The sequence below is a fragment of the Bombus vosnesenskii genome, unplaced genomic scaffold (assembly GCF_011952255.1).
Source record: "Bombus vosnesenskii isolate JDL3184/JDL3185 unplaced genomic scaffold, Bvos_JDL3184-5_v1.1 scf7180000013352, whole genome shotgun sequence".
Classification (NCBI taxonomy): domain Eukaryota; kingdom Metazoa; phylum Arthropoda; class Insecta; order Hymenoptera; family Apidae; genus Bombus; species Bombus vosnesenskii.
In genome coordinates this window covers 1,609,862-1,615,861 of record NW_022882988.1, presented here as the reverse complement: position 1 = coordinate 1,615,861, position 6,000 = coordinate 1,609,862, and positions in this window count along the sequence as shown.

The window sequence follows — 6,000 nt, the reverse complement described above, 5'->3', positions numbered from 1 at the left end:
CCCGGAGCGAACGCGGCTACGGCCAGGGATCCGCGACCGATTTCCGATCTCTGATACGGATACCATCGTACGGTAGCGCACGCTGACTAGCTCGCTCTTTTAACACCATCCGTCTATGCGTGTCGGATCGACCACGATACCCCGTTCCTCTCGAACCATCCGCCCATCTCGTCATCGATTTCGCTAACCTTGCCCGAGCCTTACGAACTATCTAACCAATTACGAAGGTCGTATAATTTTCATGTACTTAAACGAAACAGGGGTGAAATGAGGTACAATAAAACCTTGTCTATCCGTGTTTAATTTAGGTACCTATACGGGCACAAATTAAACGCTTAGCCGTAGATGTACGAACTCGTAGCCAAATTTCTGTTATCCGAATTAGGATCGAACGTAACTTCAGTTATACGAACTCATATTCTTGTAATAAATCATTCTCTCATATAAACGTGTAATCGTTTGTTTATATTGCGAATAACTTTCATATATCAAAGAAGAAACAGTTGAACGTAGCAGAGAAATAGCTGTTCTATTTCAATTTTCCGAACATCACCTGCTTCTAGTCGGACTAATCGGAAGACCTATTCGAGTAAACGAGGTTCTACTCTGAAACGCGATTTATCATGATTTTCTCTTGTCATTTTCAATGAAATGTTTCATTGGGTAACTGAAAATGCATATGAGATCGAGATAAGCCTAATCCATTACGATGAATATGAACCTGCGTTTCTTACACTCATTTTGTTTGCAGTTTTGCACAGTACGTTATAACCTCGATTTATCGAGGGACAAATGGTTTGTATAATTGTAGTTCGTCAATTTTCTCCATTGACAATTATTTTTCGTTCGCATAAGAAGAATTTATTTGATCGGACTGAAACTTTGTTTAAATAAATGTAAATAAACGTAGTGCACATAAACGGAGTTCTACTGTATCTTACGATTTCCCAGACAGTTTACCAAATATCCTTGGAAAACCGTATGATGCATACGTGTTCGCGTATTCGGGTAGCCAGACTGTACAATATTTACAACACGAGGATACCCGTAACATTCGTTATACATGGTGTGTTCATCAGTCAAGGTGGTTAGCACGCAAGGAACCCGTGCGGCGCGAAAAAAAAGACCACGTCGTAAAATTCGGCAGGGTAGTCGATCATTGTTCTTGGAGTCTGGCCCATTGCACCTCTCTCCTCGTTCTCTCTACACCTATTCTAACTACTTTTCTCTCTTTTTCACGCCTCGTCTCGATGATTTTCTTGTTGTACGTTTTAGAGCCGTACGTATACTCGTTCGTATAATAACTGAAATTACTTATTCGATGAAACACAACCGGATCCAAGTGTAGCGCGAACTGCACCGCAGTAATGACGATGTTAGCGAGTGATAACGGCATTAAAGTCACCAACCAGATTAAGGTACATTAAAAGTCGCAACTTGGAGCGCATACGAAATAATAAAACACGAAGTACGTTCGAACCGATCTCTCTGACAAACGGTTCGCGTACTTCTCCTTTACGTGATTATCTCTGTATCTTCGAAACGTTCCGATTTTTTCCAATTAATTTTCGAAATTAATTAATGATGCCCTGCTCGATATCTTTATTGATACGATTAAAACGTCAAATCGATGTGCTATCGTGCATAAATATTTGAATATTTGAGCCCTCTTGCACGAGTAATACTAGTGAACTGACAAGCTACAAGTTCAGATAAATGGAATTCTGCTGCTATATCGGTATTTCAAAAAATGAGTATGGTACCGGAACGTAAAAGCTTCTAAATGTGTATCGACCATCTAATAGGGTTTAACTCGGTAACCAACCAGGGAAATAGGCAAAACAAACATTACCTGAACGTTACCTGAGAAGGTGCTTGCCGCGCAGACACAAAGGTATCCAGGTTCGCGTAGAAACTGGAGGAGAAAAGTGGCGTGGGTTCGCAGGGTGCGCGCAATAACATAACGGCGGGGTTGGTCTCCGTTAATCATGGGGCGGCGTTTGGACGCGGGGGCAACAGGGGAAAATCATCGAGGACGAAGCGTGTCGGAGTCGACTGGAAATTCAGCACGGAACGTATGCGAGCCGTTTACGTTTACGGGCGCGTGTTGGCCGATCTCCGGGGCTAAGGAGGCGTTAAGAGGGGCAGCGTCGTAAAATAAGGCGGCGACGTGCTAGATACGAGCTCAACGGCGCATCGTAAAATCAGTCGGTGTCGGTGCAACGGCATAATTCTTCGGGCTACCTCGGCCCCGTGAATTTTCGCGACCGCTTAACTACGGGGAGGAACACAACCAGCCCCAGCCAATGTTATGCGGATGTAATTGTTGAGAGCAGATGTTCGCATTCACCAGTGTGTTTGTTACTGCGGTTTCGATTCCGTACCACCGCGATATTGCGTAAACGTAACGACCGCCTTTCTTTCGCTTTCTTCCTCCTCGCTTTCACGTTTCTTCGCTGCTTCCTTTACCGTTTTAATCTCTTTTCGATCCTTTTTTCTTCTTTTCCGCTTCATCTTGGTGGGCACAATGAAAACGTCAATTCCAAAGGACGCGAACGGCTTCAATTTTCAAATTAGCCCGAGGTCGCCGGTGCCTTGATCTCAAACCGAAAGAGGATCGTTGCACGAATATCTGTGGCCAGATAAAAGGCACGCAAGCCTCTACGCTATGATCTCGTTGAAAAGGAGAAGACGTTAAAAGGGACAGCCTCGTAAAATTAGGCGACGTTGCGGGCCGACGATCGTGAAGACGTTGCACGAAGCCTCGTAAAATTATCCCGTACCCCCGCTCGACAGATAATTTCTTGCGTACGACAAATTTTATGCGGTGCGATCGGCTAACCGCGACTTCTCTCCGTGCTTCTCTCGCTTTGGAAAACACGAACACGTATCTACTGTCCGTTCACAGTCGCTTCGCACGAATATGCTCGACTCAGCGAAAACATCGGTTGAATATAAATTCCGACCTAAAAAAGAAACCCTCAAAAAGAATGAAGAAAGAAAGAGGGAAAGGAAGAAACGTTAATCGAGTCCCTGGCCGTGAGCAAATCGTTTGGCGAGCTTAAAGGGCTCTCGGTTTGAAATGAACGGAATGACATTTAAACGCGGTCGAATTCCATGGAATCTGGCATCATAGAGACCTGCCAGAAAACGAATCATATTTCACGGTTCCAACGGAGAGAACTCGACGGGTCCATCGGACCGCGGAAGGGGGAGACGCAGATGTCCGTAAAAAGGTAACGAAGGAAGCGACAGTTTTGATAATCGGTGTGCGCGTTCCGTATAATGCCGACAAGAGACGTAGTCCGGCACCGGCTACGGAAGATACGATACGACGTTTCTGCTTTTACTCGGGCTCGTCGTTTCGATAGCATTTTATCCGAGTCGGATCTAACTTCTATCAGTGCTCGTGTGTACACAGTCGGACGCTGGACCGTGTATTTTCGAGTAAACGTTCTTCTCCAACCTTCGTTACATACTCCGTCACAACTACCTTCCAAGTACATGCAATGGCGATAAAAAATATTTGCACATAGTCCTATATTACAACGAAGCATTTTTTAATAGATTCCACGTTTAGTAGTAGTAGTCGTATAAAAATACTACCGAGTGATATACATGTAGCATGTAAGTGTTATAATAAATACAATGGTGTTCCTTTTGAAGCGTAACCCGAGAATTCTCTTCAGAGCGTTTGAACTTTAACTATAAAATCTCACTTTTACAAGGAAGTTAATGCTCAACTTCGGATGTGCCAACTTACAGCTGAGCCTGTATTCTTCGAACTAAAGGATATATAATTTCAGTTAATGATCGTTTAATTCGTCGCGTTACGTGGTTGACAACGTGTGTGCTTGTCAACGATAATGCCACAACTCAAAAAGTTCCAAGTTTGCTTTCATCGAGTTCATTATGTTTCAATTTTTATATTTATAAATCCACTAGTTTTGCGTCAAGAGGCAAAATTTTTACTTGTGTCGCTATCAACCTGACCTTAGTTTTACAACAACACTGACTCATCTTTGATTGCCAATAGTAGAACATTTCTTTTGTTAACTAAGCCGTATGATATCGTTCGAACGACACACAAACGTTTTTTCGCCAATTTTAAGAAACCTTTGCCCTAGAATTTACATTTTTTTGAGTTGTACCACTGCCGATGCCAAATAGCGATGTATCGCATATTTATTTATAATATGTTTATAGCGTATGAAAAGAGAAACAGTTGGACGTGAAACAACTGCTCGATTTCAATTCTGCGAACGTATTAGCGACTTGACAAGTTACAGGTTACAGATTCCCCTATATAATTTCACAATCGTGCATCGAATGGGTTAATCACGTGACATATAATTTAATATAAACCTTGATTGTAAAATTTCATTAAATTTGTTAGGAAAACCAATTAAACAAAAAAAATTTATTAGTACTGTTAAATTTGCGACTCGTGACTTGTAAAATCTGTCTGATAATATTAGTTTAATTATGCAAGAAGGCCCAGGTCGTATTATCCGACATAATAGTAAGAAACGATGGTTATAGCTCGTAAACCTCAATTATAGAAACTACTCGGTTATCCCGAACTGCTTTGTTTCCCGACCTGTTCTAACAAACGAGGTTTCACTCTGCTTCGAGAATTTTATGAAAATTTTCATCGATTTATCCTTCTCCGCGTGGAATCGGAACAGCGTAATGATTAAAACGAAAAAGAAAGCAAGAACTCGCAACCACTGATGGCAAACGGAGGAAAAGAAGGTCACGCGATCGCGAAGATGAAGCGCGCGAGTTTACGAGGCAGATCGGCGATGGGTTTTAGACGAAATTTCGCCGCTGGTAGGAGATGAATCGTCCGGGTGATTCGCGCCACGGATGCTCGCATGCACGATGACGGGATCGTCGATGCTTGAAAGAAGAAGAGAAGGCCCCGACGAAGCCGCTTCAAGTCCACCTCCGGATCCTCTCTCTCCTCCGCGCCGCGTTGCCCCATCAACCTTCGCCGTTCGCGTTCGCTTCGAGCTTGCGTGCCAGTCAGCATTGGCAAGTAATTTCTTGCACGCAATTGCCCGCTACTGGAATTGCCTGGTAGGCGACCTCAGTCCGTCAGTCATTTACTTTTTAAATCGAGCCTACCTACCTACCTCTACCTGCCCGGCTGACTGGCTGCCTGACTGGCTGGCTGCCTGGCTGACGGACTACTCGACTGACTCGCGATACACGTTTGTGTTCCACGCGGTACACATATAAGCACGAATAAATACGTATATAGTCGATTTTGTATCACGCAGAATTTCCCAACGTTCAGCATCGATCCGCGATAAGCATCTTCTCTTTCACGACGTTTCGCGTCTTCTCGGCCGAAAATTATTCGGACGGGCCCGAGTAATACCGGTTCGAACGACCGGATCAAACTGTCTCTGACGCCTTTTCGCTTCAACATCATCTCCGGACGCGTCTACCGGTGTCCAACTTTTACATTTCTTACCACGATCAATTAGGTACGCGTTTGATTCTGTATTCGTGACACACGCGTCACTCGTAGAAACGTTTCGTGCGAATTCTCTAAGGAAACGGAGGTATATGAGTTTTATTTGTTCTATGCTTTACTTACGTCGATAGAAGATTGCAAGCGGAGGAAGAATTATCCTCTGAATCGAATGTATCGAGGAATAATTGTACGTTTAGAGGCCGTTACGTTTGCTATTCGTGCACGACAGGCCGAGTGTCCAGGAACAGGGAAGCGACGAGCAACATGACTATATCTTAATCGTCTCTTGTTATTGCCTTTCTAGACTAAGCGTACCGCGTTCGTGGGAACCTAGCCAGTTCTCGCATAAAGGAGGATACGGTCGTTCCAGTGGAAATTTTCGAACACCTTCCTTCTGTTACCTAACCGATCCCATATCACAGATATAAAATCCAAGTTACATCGTAGTAGCGAGTGACTAACAACAAGTTACCGATTCGTCCATCAAGATAAACACGAGCGAATTATCGTGGTCA